We start from the raw sequence: 16,939 nt of genomic DNA, 5'->3' as shown, positions 1-16,939 counted from the left end.
CCCAGTTTTGACTCAGTCTCGAAGCCTGGTAGAAGTGCGAGAATCAGCTCTTAGAAAAAGAAAGAATTTCACCCCAAAAAAAGGCAAAATCTCCTCTTCCAGATTATAAATTGGCAAGCAAGGATCACTGGCAGCTGACTCGGAGCCATTACCGGATCGTCGGAGTGGTGAGAGTATCTTCAGGGCGGCTAGCCAGGGGGGCTCGGGTCGGTCACCGGATCGATCGCCGATCTCCGAACAGCTGATTGGCGCGGGGATCTTCATTCCGTTCAGCCGAGAGAGCCGAGGCGCCGCTCGGCGCTAAACAGCTGAGCGGCGCGGGAAATTACAGCCCCATCGGCCAACAGAGCCGCGGCGCCGCTCGGCATCAAACAGCTGAGCGGCGCAAGAATCCACGTTCTGACCGGCCGGCAGAGCTGCGGCGCCGTTCCTCCCCTCAGCGGAGAGGCGCAGCCCCTTTAAGGCCCGAAAGGGCAGCTTAACCGGCGATTCCCTTCTTGCTGGGAGGATAGCAAGGAGTCAGAGCGGCAGTTAGGATCCGCCATTTTTGAGCCTCCTGGTCTTCCACCGGCTACTATTGGGAGGCGTGGCTTCCTCCCATTCGCCATTTTAAACGAGCGGATTAACCCGCCGTTTTCCCTTGTGGGTGGGCCTACCATCCGGAGCTGTTTCCTTTGCTGATAAGGGGAAAGATCCTTCGTGCAAATTGCCTGACGGAGGTTACCTACAATATATTGTAGCAAGAGGAAGGAAGAGGGGAAAAAAAGACGAACTGCCATCATTTCTGATCGTGGTCTGTTGCCACAGCCACAGATTGGGGAGAAATATTTGACTCTATCAGGTCTGGACCTAAGTGAGGAAGTGAAGAGGAATAATTTTCATCTAGCTGTTCCTATTGTGACCTTTAGTCACTGCCTTGCAGGACCTTCTTGTCCAAAGGATCCTGTCTGTCCGGCCATTGTTTGTCTATGCAGAGGAGGACTTTCAGTCCCAATTATCTGCGACTGATCTGCGTACCTTAAATCCCCACTCCAGGTATTGCCTACTCGGGGTACCTGGCACAATGGCAGACAATGTCTCATATTCAGCCATGCAGGTCCCTCAATTGTCCCCTCCACAACAACAACAAAAGCGCAGATCCTCTGAGCCAGAGGTGGGGAGGAAGAAGAAGGCTAAAATAAAGCATCTTACCCAAAAGGGACAATCTAAAACGGCTGAGCGAGAGGCCTTGAGGAGACATTTGGCTCTAGAACGACAATTTACCAGGGCACAGAGGTCCAGTTCCAATGGGACAAGCATGGTTTCCCCTGTCCCATTGGTGGCACCCATTCCAGAACCTACTGCCCAGGAAGTCCTCAAAACTTGGTCTCCTCCTGGGGAAACTGAACAGTTGGATTCCTCCAATCCCTCCTCACCAGCATCTTCACCTGACCATACTCCCACTGCTGCCACGTCCAGTGACAGAGCGCAGGAGGACATATGGTCGGCACAATTTCAGGCATTCATGCAGGATGCCTTTTCCCAGTTCATGGCTTCTAGGGGACAAGTGGCCTTTCACACATCCCATAAGGGACGAATTAGGCCGCCCCCTACTAACATTTCTGAGACTTCCTCTCAAATAGGAGAGGGTGACTCATTAGACCTTGACATGTCAGACATGCCCCTTTCGGAGGATGAGGGCACCGCACCTGAGCAGACGACGAGCTCTGGCCTCTTTGATCCAGTACTCCTCAAATCACTTCTGATAAAGGCAGTCTCTACGGTCAGCTTGACATCAGTACAGGAAGAGAAGCCCTCTACAAGCAAGGAGGCCAATCCTCTATTTGCCAAAAAAGTCCCACAGGACAAGTACATTCCCTGTCCGGAGGTCTTCCTGACCACGGTAGAGGAACAATGGTCTTCCCTTGCAAGCCCACCGGCACCCAATAGCGTGGAAAGAAAGCTGTTCAATGTCTCTCCCTCCTTCTCGGATATGTTAGAGGTTCCTACGGTAGATAACCCCTTGATCTCATTATTTTCTACCTCCGCGATTCCAGGAGACATGGCGGAGGCCTTGAAGCCTGAAGAAAAGAAATTTGAACACTCCCTCCGTCGTTCCCACATGGCTGCAGCCTGGGCGGCCAAAGCAGCTACTTCATCATCATTCTTCGCGAGAGCCTGTATCATGTGGTTGAGGGAACTCCAGATCAGGTCAGAATACACCAAACCTTGGCCAAGATCCTCGCGGCCTCTCAATTCATGGCTGACGCTTCGCTGTACGCAACAAAGAATGCGGCAAGATCCATCACAGCCACAGTGGCCTCGCGTAGACTACTGTGGCTCAAAAATTGGAAGACAGAACTGAGGTCCAAGTGGCGGCTCTCGACGTCCAAATACAGTGGAGCATTATTATTTGGATCCATACTGGACCCACATGTCAGTGAAGGTAGAGATAAGAGAAAGATCCTAGTACACCCATCAAAGAAGTTAGATAGGAGAGGCAATCAAGAGTTCCGGAGGCAGGGCTTCCGTCCAGGAAGCCCCTGGGACTGGAGACAGCCCTTTCGGTCAGGGCAATCCTGGGACTGGCCCAGAGGCTCACGATCCTTCTACCCGAGACAGGATCGGCCCCAGGATCGCCAAAACACGGGAGCCAGAGGCCAGTTCCAGTCCAGACGTCCATTTAGGGGATCGGGAGGCAGATCCTTTAAGCGCACCAAGTGACGCCAGACAGGACACACCCATAGGCGGTCGGTTAAGGAATTTCATCGGTCTGGGAGCAGACCACTATCGACGCCTGGGTCTTGGAGACGATCAGACATGGCCTGACCTTAGACTTTTGTTCTCCCCCACCAAACCGGTTCATCAGATGTCCCATCTCCAGAAAGGTACACAAGGCAAGGTTGGTAACTTCGGCCATAGCTCACCTGTCAATCCAGGCCATAGAGAGGGTACCAAAGGGAGAAGAAGGAAGAGGATTCTATTCCATCCTCTTTGTGATCCCGAAGACATCCGGAGGGTGGAGAGCAATATTGGACCTGAAGGGCCTGAATTATTATGTAAACTACAGGAGGTTCAAGATGCAGTCCTTGAAATCCATCCTGGCCAGCGTCAGGAAGGGCGACCTCCTGTCCTCAATAGATCTCACGGAGGCGTACCTGCATATCCCCATTCACCCCAGTTACCGGAAATTCCTCAGATTTACGTACGCGGGCCGGCATTACCAATACAGGGCCCTACCCTTCGGGCTATCCTCAGCCCTAAGGGTATTTACCAAGATCCTAGCTGTAATAGCGGCCCATCTCAGGCTGATGCCGGTACGCGTACAGTTCTATCTGGACGACATCTTGATTCAGTCCAGCTCGCAGGAGCAAGCAAAGGCAGACCTCCAGACCACAATCCGAAACCTACAAGGGCATGGATTCTCGGTCAATATAGACAAGAGCCACCTCACCCCCTCAAGGAGACTCCAGCACCTAGGCGCAGTGATAGACTCATCGCAGTGCAGGGTATACCTTTCCCAGGAGCGGCAGACCAGCATTTCCAAGCTAGTTCACCAAATTCAGAGAATCAGGAGAGTGCCCTTGATACAGCTCTCGAAACTCCTGGGAAAGATGATATCTTGCATGGGCATTGTCCCATGGGCAAGGCTCCACTCGAGGGAGTTGCAGTGGTTCCTTCTACCCTACCAGAGGAGGAATCTCAGTACCTCCAACAGGAAGGTCTTGGTACCAGTACAGGTGATGAGATCACTGAAATGGTGGATATCTCCCATGATACTCAAGGGGAGTATATTCAGGGAGCCGAACAGGGTCACGCTCACGACAGACGCGGGCCTATTCGGATGGGGAACCCATCTGGGAACCCAGATAGCTCAGGGCCAGTGGGACCAGAAGGATCTTTCACACAGCATCAACTGGCTAGAGCTTCGGGCCATCCACCTGGCCCTACGTCATCTCTCCCACCTAGTAACAAGAAGACACGTCCTCGTATTAACGGACAATGTAGCAGCCAAGGCACATGTAAACAAGGAGGGGGGAACGCGATCAGCGGAACTAATGAAGGAGGCATTAGCTCTGGCTCGGTGGGCAGAAACCAACGTGAGTTCCATCAGAGCGGAACACATCTCAGGGGAGACAAATACCCAGGCAGACTCCCTGAGCAGAGCCAAGGTGGATCAGTTGGAATGGCATCTGGATCCGGCTCTGTTCGAGGAGATCTCCTGGAGGTTCGGACAATCGCATCTGGACCTATTTGCCAACCCCAAGAACACACAGCTCCCCAGGTTCTTCTCCAGATTCCCGTCTCCGGGGTCGGAGGGAACAGATGCTCTCAGGTGTCGGTGGCTGGCACAATTCCTGTACGCCTTTCCACCGCTGCCCTTAATACCGGCAACCACACGCAAGTTGATCCTGGAAGGCGCAGAGGTAATCTGCATTGCCCCACATTGGCCACGGCGCCCGTGGTTTGCCGACCTCGTGGACCTTTCGATATCACCCCCATGGAGGATCCCCCCGGACAGAGTAAGCCTCAGCCAGGGCAAGGTTTTGCACCCAGATCCCCAGTGGCTACAACTAGCCGTTTGGCATTTGAGCGGCAAAGTTTAGCCAAGCAATCCTACTCGGCAGGGGTGATATCGATCATGCAAGCATCACGACGATCGTCCACTAACAGGATTTACGATGCTACATGGAAAGGTTTCTGCAGGTGGTGCGTCCCTCTCCGCCTAGATCCAGCCGCAGTATCTATCCCCAATATCCTAGATTATCTCTTGGAGGGTCTTAATAAGGGCCTATCAGTCAACACTATTCGCAGACAGGTATCGGCCCTCTCAACTGTACTTTCCTGTGACAACTTAACCTCCCTAGCGCAGCATCCGGCGATCAGCGCCTTTTTAAAAGGGGCGGCCAACACAAAACCCCCTGTCATACACAGGTACCCGTCTTGGAACTTGCCCAAAGTTCTTCTAGCTTTGACATCAGCACCCTTTGAGCCTCTTGAATCATGTTCTCTTCATCACCTATCGCTGAAGGTAGCCTTCCTTGTGGCAATTACTTCAGCAAGGAGAATCTCAGAACTAGCGGCACTGTCAGTAAGGAAGGATCTTTGTACCTTCTTCAAGGACAAGGTCGTCCTTAGACCAGATCCGGTTTTCATTCCGAAGGTAAACAGCATCTTCCACAGATCTCAGGAACTGACTCTTCCTGATTTCTGCCCAAAACCCAAACATAGGCTAGAGCATAGATGGCACAAGCTGGACGTGCGTAGAGCGCTGTGTTTCTACGTGAAACGCACTTCGGCCTTCCGCAAGACGGAAGCATTATTTGTTTCCTTTCAACCATCAACTATGGGAAAGAAGGTGTCATCTTCTACCATAGGTAGGTGGATCAGAGCCTGCATAGCCCAAGCCTACGTCTCGCAGGAACTGCCAGTACCCACACATGTGACTGCCCATTCAACACGGAGCGCAGCCACATCTGCGGCGTGGCTGACACAAGCGTCGGTGGAAGAAATTTGCAAGGCCGCAACTTGGTCTTCGCCTTCTGTCTTCATTCGGCATTACCGTTTAGACTCCTTTGCCGCAGTAGATGCTGCCTTTGGTAGAAGAGTGCTACAGCAAGTCGTATCTGCTCAGGATTTAGTGGTCTAGACATTCCCTCCCAGGGGGACATGAGGGCTTTGGTATGTCCCATCCATTGGACTCTACAGCCATCCTGCTGGAGAAGGGGCGTTGTCTTACCTGAACGCCTTTTCTCAGCAGGATGATGTAGAGTCCAAGCCCACCCAGGTATTAGGTCTAGGCAGGTATAAGATAAAGAGCTACAGTATTAATTCCAACAAAGTTTCTCGCCTAAGTCAAAACTGGGGTCACGCCCAAAGGAAGGGTGTGGCCAAAGTTTTTACCCAGTCTGCCAGGCAGGAAGGCTGTCATAGAACCCATCCATTGGACTCTACATCATCCTGCTGAGAAAAGGCGTTCAGGTAAGACAACGCCCCTTTCCAAAGGCACAAAATCTCTGGGGGGGCTCTTGGAGACTGATGGAGAACGGTGCCAATTTTCCTCCATGTATCTACTTTTAAAGATCCAGACTCCGGATAGGATGAGCAGTTAGCTCATACATAAGCAAGCAATTTAACAGCCTCAGATTTAGAAAGGTGACGGGTTAATTTCTGTTCCTGATCAGTAAGATATTTTTTCCTGCCAAGTAGCCTCAGCTCTTCCACATGCTGCTTTTGAGCATGAGACATTCCACCCCCCATACTTACGAAGAGGAGTCAGTTGCCAGCAACTTCGTCGGGTGCACCAAGCCTATTCCAGGCGATAAGTAAAGGGTCGGCAGGGACGTATCCCTCAGTGGATCACGTTGGGGTCACCAGATGAGGTGGTCTCCCATGGAGAATGAGACACGCACACAGGTATCTCGGGATGGGAGCCCAGAGCTGACTCTTGCACCCTATTTTATTGTTACTAAGGTTTTTTTACATCACACAGCGTAAGCAAAAGACGTATATAGGGGTGGTTACAATATATCAAATAACAGACACTCTCCAGATGCAAGGCTACTTGCAGGTGTTCTTATCAGAGTCTGTCCAAATGTTTGATGAATGCATCCTGTGTCTAGAGCCGTCAGTTTGTTATCTCTGGGGCCCTTGTGGGAGATGTCCATGGGCATTTGTGCAATTAATCCCACATCTTTGTCTTTGGCATTCTATGTAAGTGAAATTTGTACAAGAATTTTGCAGCTGTTGTAATGTTCCCATTGCTATTCTCTTTCCTATTAAATGGTTTAGAGTGTTTATAATTATAAATATATTTTGAAAAAGTAAGAAATTGATCTGATCATGAAACCACCCACGCCCCCCAGTCTAGGTATCTAATTGGTGAGATTTGTTTTGTCGAGAGTATTCCACAATTTATTTTCCATGGGTTGTCTCTCGACCAATGTATGTTCTAATACTATTCTGTCATACTTTTTACACTTGTTAATGCTTTGCATACTGGTTAAATTAACACTTTTGCTGGTATTTTATTAGCTTTGGCATCTAATTGCATAATTGTTGTCAGATAGTAAAAAAATACATTTCAAGAAGGATACGTTTATAGCATTATTGTTATATCTTGAACTTTTCAGATTGTTATAGTAGAACATTGGTCTGCTAACTGGTAAAGAAAGTAAGAATATAATTCTTAACTAATTTAGTCTTAATTAAGATTAGAGGTAATATATTTGGACAAATTATATTTTAATTTTTAAAGAAATTTTATAATAGTCTTACATTTCCAGAGTATATTTTTGTAATTGGTTGGGGCAATTGCTATAAAACTGTTAATAAAAACGGGTTGCCAAACTATTAATTACTAGATAATCAATTTTGTAATTATTTATTTATATGCTATCCTCCAAGGGACTCTTATGCAGTGTGTGTATGTTTGTGTGTGTACTCTCTCTCTCTCTCTGTGTATGTGCATTTCTTCACAATGACCTTCGGCTATTGGAACAATTTTCTATTGGGACTATTTTTTTCACCAGATAATGGTTAGTCCAAGGTCACTTATTGCCTTTATAGCTTAGGAATTATTTGATCCTAAATCTCTCTGGATAAGTCAGACATTCTGTGACATTGTCTTCTAAATACAAAAGATGTTTTTCTGTGACAAACTTATGGAAATCTATACAATTTAAAAAATAGGAATTCTTACATGGAGGATCAAACAGGCAGTCAAATATTTAGTTAAATAGAAATATATAGAACTGACATTTAAAGTGCTTGTGTGGAAATATTTTCTGATTAATGATGTTAAGGAGGCATTTTCAAACTTAAGTGATTTTTAACTCCATTGAAACAAAAGCAAACAGAGAAAGGTTAAACAAGTATTGTCTAGTAGTAGAAACCAAACAAGTCCTACAATCCTGCTCCAACAAACATATGGTATATCGTATAGTAGGGCATAGTGTAATATAGCCTATGAAGATAATACTAGCAGATGGAATGATCAAAAATTCTCACTGTTTCGTATGTGCATTAATGTAGTATAATACCATTGATGGGCTAAAACACATTAAAAAATCTAGTCTCTCTACCTCTAAATATTTTTGTCTTGCCAGCAGAAATACAGTAGATTTTAACTTCTGATAACATACCAAAGTATGTAATTATAAAAGGAAAAATTATGTAAACAGACAATTCATTTCCAGATATGATGTGACTATTTCAGCAACTAAATTTTGTATGTTTATTCTTTAACGTCATAACTCTTGGATAAGTTTACACAAATATAACTTGGTGTTTTATAACTGAAATATAATCAAGTTGTGGGCTATGCGTGATGATGTTATGCTAGCAAGTCTCTCTCAAATCTCTAGATGGAATTTGGAGTTGTGTGAAGTTTTGCAAAGGGTAGCAGGGATCCATTTTGCTAGCAGATGCCATTCCACTTATGGATCAGATTATTGGAGGTAACTTCCAATATGCAGTGTAGAGTGTCTATAATTTAAATCAGGGGTAGCCAATGTAATGTCCTTCAGTTCTTTTTGATTGCCTAATCCATGATCTTTAGTTATCTTGGCTTAGGTTTATGAGAATTGGAACTAAAAACTTCTAGATTGCCCCAGGTTTTTGAAACCTGTGCTAGAAATATTAGAAGGTTTATTGTCAAGACATTTCAAGATTGCCAAAGCTAACATTTTTCTCAAATATTATGAAAAATTTCCATTATTCACTATTAATTATTCACTGGAGATTTTTTGGTAGTTCTCATTGTACTAATCATACTGATGATTGTTTAGTTTATTTAATATGTCAAGACTTCTTAGGTACTGCCACCATGTTAGACAATGGATGATGAATATCTTGAACATTAAATAGGACACTTGATTCTCTACAGAACTGGACTTTCTAATTCCCTTCTGCAATTTGTATCTCATGAAAAAGTGCCTGGAAATTTGGAGGACTCTCTTCAGTATTGCTAATATTTATGTTTTCAGTTGGAGGGTATAACTGCCAAAGCTGGATCAAGGTAACTTCTGTTAATCTTTTCCTTACTGTTGCTTTTATCCTTGTTTTGACAATATCTCTGTCCCATTGTAGGCTTTGGTACTGCAGTCTCATGTGCTCTCTGAAAATGGGACCCTCAGGAAAAAGCAGTATTGTATACATATTCTGCTGCTGAATGGAAGCCATGCCTATTACTGCAGTTTGTAGATTGTGATGTGTTGGTGATAAAAGTTCTGGCAGATCTGCTCTAAATGCATCTGTTTGGAAGTAAGTTGTGTTGAAAATGGCTACTGTCCAAAGAATTATCTGTACCATAGAGAATGTTTGGTTTATGCTTCTTGAACTGTATTCTCTCTCAGAGATGCACAAAAATTATTATTTAAATTAAGTGTAGTCTAAAGCAGTGTTTTGTATGGCAACTATTGGAAGTAATTTAAAGAAATAAAAAAAATAAATTAAACCATCTCTTGACTATCCATAAAAAAGGTTGTAGGACCCAGTTAATATATTTTCAGTACAGTTGCCAACCTTGTTTAAGTAACTTGTTCTAAAATTCATTTTTTTCTGTTGGATTTATTCTAAACTGAGATTTGTGGAATTGATAATTGCAAGGGGTGTCATGTATTACACCTTACTATTTAAAATGTAAAAAAAAAACCTGCTTAGAGAGGCAAGTAAATAAACTTTAAAAGATTGATACTACTTGACCAGCTTTAAGCTTGCATACCTACTCTTTATCCTGTCTAAAATCTTTAAAAAATGAATAGTACCTCAATAGGGTATGATAATTTGTTGTTTAACAGTTTCTGGTGTAGAGAAAATTATAAGAATGTTTTAGACACAAATTAACCAATAAATTAATGTTAAATTGTTCACGAACGCATTGTTGAAGGCAGTGTTGAGCATGACTTACAATTTTCTGTAAGATAAGATTTTTGCTTTCTTTATCCTTATATTAATTGGTGGAAGGCCTATTACTAACCTCAACATTGTTGCTGATGTACATGAGGAAGAGGCTAAAAATGATCTCATGAATTTATTCTGAACCTCTTCTAATTCTTCTAGTTTACTGATAATTTAAATTGGGGTTCTATATGTTAATGGTGAGATTGTTTTGCCCTGGAAGATTTTGAGTGTAGGCTGTACTAATCTCATAGCCATTATTCTTGCTGATGCCATATTTTTTTTCATGATAAACTGCTTACCCAAATACTTGTTAGTTCTATCTCATCATCTAGTGTCCATCTAGTCTTTAAGATCTTTTAGCAAATACTATCATTTTGTTTTTTTACCTGTAAGTACTCATTCCTAGAATGAGTGGCAAATACTGTCAGAAATGTCACCTTTCTACTTCCGGTTGACAGAATATAAAGGGAAGGATTATTAACCTCTACTACAATGCTGTTTATAGCAAAATGAGAAGGAAGGGAACTATTACGCAGCTCTGGTGGACACTTTTTGTGGTTTCAATCTACTTTGTTAATCCAACTGAATTAGTCTAGTTTAGAAGAAAAAAGTGTACTTCCTGCTGACTGATATAGATGAACATGATGTAACAAAACAAGTTGTATTGTTTGCCGTGGCCACAAGGAAGATATCAGAGCAGATCTTGACAGGGTGTTGTTTATATTAGAGGGGATGTATCACGGTGGTATGGATTGTTGCAATTTTATATGAAATAAATGTATTTATTGGTATTTTAGAGCAGGGCTTTTCAGCCTTTTCACCCATTGTACCACTTTTAGGATATGGCAACATCCGAGTACCACCAGTTGCCTAGCAAGGTGTCAAAAACTTGATGACTAAAAAAAAGTGATAAAGTACACGTAGTCCTTGACTTACAACAGTTCGTTTAGTGACTGTTCGAAGTTACAATGGCACTGAAAAAAGTGCCCCCCAAGCCACAGCCAAGCAAGACACCTGGCTGCCCACCTGGCGGCGCTCTTCCTCCTGTCCGAGGTTTTCATTGTTGTGAACATTTCTGTTGAGGATTGGCAGCGGGGGTGGGGTGGGTGTTTGGTTTTTATTCCCTCCCATCTGCTGGGTGGTTGCAACAGGTTTTGGTCACTTCAAATGACCCTGGGATACTGTGACCATCATAAATATGAATCAGTTGCCAATCATCTGGATGTAAATCACAAGACCCTGGAGATGCTGCAACATTCCAGCTGAATGCTCCAGCTGGAGCCTGGCACTGATCCTGGAGCTTCCATTGAGCCCTGACAGTCCCGAAGAAGCGTCGATCAGCTGGAAAGCGGCACTGATCCTAGCGCTTCCGCTGAGCCCTGACAGCCCTGCAGCTCCAGCCATCTCTCATTCAGGCTTGTGCAGTGTTGCCACCAGTTCAGCTCATCCCCCTCCCCGCTACCACTTTCCTAGGATGGTCGCGTACCACCTGCCAGGTGCCAATGTACCACAGGTGGTACCCGTACCACTGGTTGAAAAGCCCTATTTTAGAGAACTGGATATAATCAAGCTTTTATCTGGACTTCACAAAATTGGATTTTAAAAATAGGCAATGATGAGCAATATTCCATGAAAAATGAAGCTGATGGAAAAAAACCCCTTCAGGATGTATGGAAATTCTTAATAAAAGGAATTATTTACAATTTCAAGAAGGAAAAGGAATATAAAGCAGCAATAGAAGCCAATGTAGCTGCACAAAAAAATCCTCATTGAAATGCCAAAAATAAAAAAAATTATATGTAGAAGTAGAAAGAAAGCTAAATCAACAAATGTAAATTAGTTTGAAATTAGTTGAGATAGTGTCTGGAAAGCAAAAGTTCAAAATGAGCTTTTATTGTTGAGACAAAAGTTCAAAATGAGCTTTTATTGTTGAGAGATGCTGCTAAGAACCATACTTATTTAGATACATTTACAGCAAAAAGAGAAGAATCAATATGTTATGTGTTCAGTGAAGGCAACAAAACAGTAACAGTTATAAAGAGAAAATAGGATTACTCAAGTGTTACAGGTTTTATTCTTCTCCAACCAAGAAGATATGTATTCCATCAAGCAATTGTGAAAAGCAGAATGCATAATTTATTTCCAGTTGGGCAGGCAGTAGTTTTTCTTTTGACACTATAAAAGTGAAAGTTGGAGTATAAAGAACCAGTTAAAAAAAAAGACTAATGACACTTTGAATTTCAGTGTTGGAAAAGACTCTTGAGAATATCATGAACTAAGAAAAGAAACAGATTATAGAACGTATACAGTAAATCCAGAATTATCACTTGAGATGCAAATGACCAGGCTCAAATTGTCACATTTGAATATGTTATACAAAGACCCAGTTCTCTAGAGAAACCATAATAGTGGAAAAGATGGGAAGAAAATATTAAGATTGGGATGATAAGTAGCAAGGTGGATGGAATTAATAACAGTAGCAGCCCTCATGGGAGACTTGATAGAGCAGATTAAGAACAGATCATCCTAGTCCAGTGGTGGCGAACCTATGGCACGGGTGCCAGAGGCGGCACTCGGAGCCCTCTCTGTGGGCACATGTGCCGTTGCCCCAGCCTTGCCTCCCCTGTGACCCCCTCCTCTCCAGCAGCTCCCCTGAAGGAGAGTCGCCCCCGAGTGTGGCTCACACGGAGCAGCACAGCCAAGGACATGGCAGCCATGCAGCGTAGACAAGACTCTACCCTCACACCCCATCATGCAGTTGATGCTGCTGGGTGTGGGCAAAGGGTGTGGCCTCCATAGCGTTGCTGGGCTGCCTGGGCAATCTGCGGTGGGCCCTGGAGGTGGTGAGTGGTCCTGTGGGCAGGTGGGGCGGGGGATGGGGGGTAGAGCGGGGGTGGGGCAGGGGGATGGAGCAGAGGCGGGGGCAGTTTTTGGGCACTCGGTCTCTAAAAGGTTCGCCATCACTGCCCTAGTCACTTAAGAGTTGACACCTATTTGAAGGCATGTAATCAAACCAATTAACATAAATTAGTTAAACTGTAGAAATGGGGTATGTTGATAATGGATATTTATTTATTCAATTGATATAGCCACCCATCTCAAATATATGGCTCTGGATAGCTTAGATTTAACACAAAAGTGTACAATATAAAAGTATTATATAAAATATTAAAAATCATACAATTGGCAGCCAAGCTATAAAAGCAATCAACAACATTTCACAAAGGCACTGCACAGGCTGTACTGCACACCTGGATCCCCAAGCTCAGTGGCAAAGCCATTTGTTTACAAAAAGCCAGTAGTTTAGGGCCAGTTTGACCAGTTTGAGATTATATTGGGTTGGGTGCCACAACAGAATAGGCTCTCTTTCTAAGGCCCACAAATGGCCTTTGAATGTGATAATGAGAACAATTTCCCAGTGAGGTAGTAGCTTACTGTTGACTGAATGTGTTGTTAACACAGAGGCTATGCAGCAATGTTTAGAAAATGCTTTAGCTTTAAATTCTTGTACTGTGGAAGAAATTGGATTTGATAATGTCTTCTGTAATTCTGTGGTATGATTTGACATTAGTAATAGTAGTAAAGTTGGAAGGGACCTTGGAGGTCAGCTAGTCCAACCCCCTGCTCAGGCAGGAAACCCTACACCATTTCGGACACCATTGATTTAGGGGAAGTGAACTTTGGAGTAACGATTCTGCCTGGTTCAGTAGATATAGGATCCCAACCTTAAATTCATTTTTATTATGAAATTATTTTATTATTTTTTTCATCCATTTATTGTCAAGCATCTGTGAACAAAAAAGCAATTCTGAAAAAAAACTTTAAAGAAACAAATGTTAATTAGGAGCTACTCCATATCATTGTGATATCTTGAATATACTCTAGTGTATAAGTAGATGCATATTATTGCAGTGTTGTCTTAAAGCTTTAAATTTGCAAGGCTGGTAACTAAGTAAATAATTAGCATCTAAATTTAGATTACTGTTCTTTTTTGCAGCATAGGTGCAGAGGTTAAGTGTTACTTTTATTGTTATTTTGAGACAGCTTTAACAGGCTGAAATTTTGAGTTTTCATGTTTTTTAATTTTTTGAATACAGGTGTTGAACATAAGAATTATTCCTGCATTTATACTTAACAGGCTTGAGAGCAAACAGGCTTGAGAGCGGTTAGTTTTTTTTCGTTTCCCATAAAAGAATGCTTCCATTAATATTAAGAAGTAAATAAATCTGTGTATCTTAAACTGTGGCTTCCTGTTTTGAAAAACCTGTTTGGTGAATAAGAAAGCTGAAAATATTTAGAATAGTAATGCTGGAAAATGATTGCTGTGGGTTGCAGGGTGGTGGACTAAATTGACTTAGGCCTGAACCAACAGGAATCTTGAATGTATAGTACTGGGCATCCTAGGATAGGTATAATCACAGAATTATATCTCCTTGAACACGGAAAAGCACATTTCTAATGCTATATATCTAAAGCACTATTACTCCAACAAAAATATTTTTCAATCAAGCTCATGCTTTGCTAATGCTTGTTGACTTTATCAAGAATAACAAATGATATTTTGGCTTATTGCAGTCTGTGCACTTAGTCATTGATCTTGAACATGAACATTCCCTATAGCTATTATTGTTAGGTCTACCTTCTTTTGCTGGTTATGGGGAGGACCCATTCCGATCCAAGCTATTCCTGGTTTGGTCCCTCCTAAATCCAAACCCCAGTGAAAGTAAGGGACTACCTCCTCTTCCGCTCCTCCACACCCTCCTGTCTCCTCCCCATCGCTATCTTTTTGGCAGCCCTGCTTTCTGTTGTCTCTGCAGATCATGGGCTCTGCTTGCCCTGCTTGCCTTGTGAAGCTCTGGAAGGGCAGCAGGGACAGTGGAGTGCAGGGCAGCTAAAAGGGCAATAGATGGGGGAGAGATAAGCAGTGTGGAGAGTTGAAGTACCCCTGTGATGCTAAGTGCAAGTGAGCTACTAAGTGCCCTCATTTTGATCACGTGGCCCTGGAGGCGCTGCAACAGCCAGTATAGTAGAGTGACTTTTGTCTTCTTCACCATATTGATGACTCCTCAGAAGTTTATATTTATTGCAAAATTTTGCTTATTTGACCTTATTCTGTTTGAAAGCAGTATTGATTTTTTTTAAATGCTGACTGTGTTTTTAACCACATATCAGATATGAAGCTAGTCATCTGAACTATAGTTTTAGTTCTGGTATATTAAGTTTGAAATGTGATGTAAATTATATAATATACATTCTACTGATAATTTTAATTTTTATGTAACATTCATTTAAATAAAATCAGACAACTGTTTAAAGAATTAAATTGCAATACGTTTACCAGTCAAAAATATCTTATTATCCATGTTTTTATTGAAAGTACATTGTTCTTGTTCAATCTTGTATATTATTCAGTGGTCAGAAGTATAGATTGGATTTTTCAGAAGGTAAATATGACCCTTCTATAAGATGGAGTATTGGATGCCTCTGGAAATGAAAGACTGGATTGGAAGCTCTCTGGCTTTAGACTGCTTCCCAGGGAACCTGACCTTACTTAGTTTTTTTTGTCTCCAAAAAATAGATCTAAAGATAAGTATTTCACTCTATGGCATTTACTGTGTGTGGCAGAATCAAATTCCAGTGTATGTGCTCAGCATATGCTATTTAGAGATCTACTGTTGAATCTTTTGAGGGAGGTTATATGCACATCTGTTCTAAGATGTCATACATTTGCTGTCTCCTTTTCATTGAAAGATGACATTCTGGATGTTTCAAATAGATCATTAGTCAATATTAGGATGAAGGTCAAGTTGATTGATGGTTTTCCGCAAACAATATATAGAGGTGTTTGGGATATGTGCACATCTTCATTTGTAGGTTTGTGTAATTTATATTGGCTGTTTTCACCTTTTAAAATTTGTGGTTATGGTCAGTGGCAGGACAGTAATGTAATTATATTGCCATTTGGGTTGAGATTTAGAATGGCTCTTTCCAGGGATGGTAAACTTACACAATTTTCATGCCACTCATTAAGATTTTTTGCAAAAAAAATTCAATTACCTTATATGGAACTTCTGAAGAAGGCAATATGATTATACCAGAAAATGTGACATGGCATCTTTATGACAATTTTTTGCTCTTAAAACCTGTAATTGTTGTATAAGGCTGTACTTGGAAATTACGTATTTTAAGAACCTTCAAAAAGTTGCTATTAATGCTGTTCCAAACTTTGATCTGGAGCGTGAGACATGTTAATAAATTATTTATAATTAATCAAGAGCAGAGGAATAATTTACTGTTAATAATAATTATTAATCACCTTCACATTTGATCACAGTGACTCTTGGTTTTATTCAGTACTTTTGTTCTGTCGGTGGAATTTATTTTTTCCCCTCCCACCCCACTCAACCAGACGAATTTGAGGCATAGTTGGTGGAGGAGAGTAGCAACAGCAAATCCTATTCATATAAAGTACTCTTGCTTAATGCTAAAAGTTGCTCACTTTCTAAAATCATGTTCATCTTAGTCTTTGGCAGATTAATTATGTGCCATCAAGTTTATGTTAACCATTAATGACTATATAGAGGAGCCCTGGTGGTGCAATGGGTAGGTGCAGTATTGCAGGCCGACTTTGCCCCTAACCTGGAGTTCAATCCTGATAGAGCTCAAAGTAGATTCAGCCTTCCATTCTTCCGCTCAGGGAATGCCGTAAAGAAGGGTTCCCCAACGTTGGCCACTTTATGACTTGTGGACTTCAACTCCCAGATCCTCAACCAGCCATGCTGGCTGAGGAATTCTGGGAGTTGAAGTCCACAAGTCATAAAGTGGCCAAGGTTGGGGAACCCTTCTTTACGGCACTATGGGGCAGTACATATCTCTAAATGCTATTTCTGTTACTATATAGATCAGCGGTTCTCAACCTGTGGGTTGCGACCCCATTTGGGATCAAACGACCATTTCACGGGGGTCGCCAAACAACGTGGTCCGCCATTTTTCCGCCATTTCCCCCCCCTTTTCCTTAGCTGTGCTACTCCCTCTTATCCTATTGGCTTTCGAAAGC

At 42.8% G+C, this 16,939-nt stretch overlaps 1 protein-coding gene across 2 annotated transcripts in view; it reads left to right on the top strand.

The window, feature by feature from the left end:
* The window catches only part of TP53BP2 (tumor protein p53 binding protein 2), a 65,786-nt gene that overhangs the window by 7,582 nt on the left and 41,265 nt on the right, over window positions 1-16,939 (top strand). The window contains exon 2 of one of the 2 annotated variants that reach the window (XM_039341690.1): window positions 9,070-9,243. The exons of the other annotated variant lie outside the window; for it this stretch is intronic. The gene's annotated coding sequence lies outside the window, so the exon portion shown is untranslated. The remainder of the gene's footprint in view (window positions 1-9,069; window positions 9,244-16,939) is intronic. 2 annotated transcript variants of the gene reach the window in all.

This window comes from Crotalus tigris, unplaced genomic scaffold (assembly GCF_016545835.1).
Source record: "Crotalus tigris isolate CLP2741 ecotype Arizona unplaced genomic scaffold, ASM1654583v1 scf7180000017771.5222438, whole genome shotgun sequence".
NCBI classification, from domain to species: domain Eukaryota; kingdom Metazoa; phylum Chordata; class Lepidosauria; order Squamata; family Viperidae; genus Crotalus; species Crotalus tigris.
The sequence above is the reverse complement of the archived record's forward strand: the minus strand, read 5'-3'. Positions and strand labels throughout refer to the sequence as shown.